Genomic DNA, 1,816 nt, shown 5'->3' with positions numbered 1-1,816 from the left:
CTGACTCCTGTGATTCTTCTGTTCTAAAGCTTTTTCACAGTTTATGTTTGAGAAAGGAAATGACAGCAAATACACACACGTGCCTTTATCTGTTTCACATAGAAATATTGCACTTTATATTTATTGAATTCCTTGTTATTGCCTTTTTTATCTACAATTTGATAGGCCTAACAAATTACTGCTACTGACTTTACGGTATTTGAAAAGGGTCTCATAACAGCTCATAACTTTGCCTCCATTGCAATTACTATAATGGAGCAGCAGAGGGCAGCAACAGCTAATGGATTTTGGAGAGCAGGAGTAGTAGACAGCTGGCCCGAGATGGAAGTTGGGATCAGATTACACAACCTCTGTGTGTGCGTGCGTGCGTGCGTGCGTGCGTGCGTGCGTGCGTGCGTGCGTGCGTGCGTGCGTGCGTGCGTGCGTGTGTGCGTGTGTGCGTGTGTGTGTGTTTGTGTGCATGTGTATGCATGTGTGCACTCACTGCTTACTGCAACTATACACCGTGTCTAAGAAGAGAGGTGTATCGGGGTTCTACATGAAAGCTGTGTACTCAGCTGCACCCAACCCAGAGTTGCTATTGACAGTTATTGACAGCTATACAAGTGCTTTCTTGGAGATGGTCTGTACAGTAGAGAAGACCATGATGTGGTTGATGTGGCGGCCAGTCTGTAAGAAACCTCTGGCCTAGAGGAGTGGACCTGCAGCCTCCTCCCTCCACTGTGACTGCACTTACCAGTAGGATGAATAAAATATGTCTCATGCCCTCTGTTCTCCCTCTCTCTCATGGCTGAGATGAAATGCTCCAGTAATTTTCCTTCATGTGGAATAATGGCCAAGGTGTGCTCTGTATCACTCTGAATCCTCTCCCCTTATCGATTGCGTCAGGGCTGGGTCTGGTGTCTGTAGCCGTTGGAATGGGAATGACGCTGTGAGCTGCTTGTATGATGTAATGTTACCACAGTAACTCAGAACTATAGATTTGAGATTATTCCAGAAAATAGGACACTCTCGATCCTGAAATGTATGCTTTTTAAAATCTTCTATATTAAAAAACAACAGAATGTAGATACGAGAATTGTTATGGCATTGACTTGATCTAACACTGTTTTTTGTTTGTTTGTTGTGAAAGTCCATCCGCTAGTACAGTGTGGTCTGATAGGGTTAGCCCTCAAAGGCCCTAAAAGGCTTTAGTATGGGTGAGTGAACAGTTCCAGCTGGGTGGCCAGATATTTGTGTGCATGGTGGCAGGGACAAGGCAGAGGGCTTCTTCAAACTTCACATTTCTGTAGAACTTATGCTCGACATGTTAGTTTTAATGAGATCCTAACAGTTTCCCTGAATGATCCAAGTGCCCATGGCATTTCTTAAGCTTGAAGTATTGCAAGGATGAAGTTTGTGTGTGTTGATTGTTTGCGTAGTCAGTAGGATCACAGCTGTGTAACCAGAAAGCAAACTGCACACTGAACACCAGCCTTTGTGTCCTGCTAAATACACACACACGAATGTGCACAAACACACATACACACACATGCACATGTGTGGCACCTCAGAGGAGGAAGGGGAGGATCATCCTCCTCAGTGAATTTCATAAACATCGAAATAGTGAAACATTAATAAAGTTTTGATTAAACTATGCTAGATGTCACCAAATAATGTATTAAAACACACTGTTTTGCAATGAAGGTCTAGAACATCCTCAGCAGCACTCTGTAGAGTAGCACCATAGTGCAGACGGAGGACAGTTAGCTTCTGTCCTCCTCTGGGTACATTGACTTCAATATATGGTTTTCACCCCCTTCCATAGACTTACACA

The sequence above is a fragment of the Salvelinus sp. IW2-2015 genome, linkage group LG15 (assembly GCF_002910315.2).
Source record: "Salvelinus sp. IW2-2015 linkage group LG15, ASM291031v2, whole genome shotgun sequence".
NCBI lineage: Eukaryota > Metazoa > Chordata > Actinopteri > Salmoniformes > Salmonidae > Salvelinus > Salvelinus sp. IW2-2015.
Note: the sequence above shows the minus strand (reverse complement) of the source record.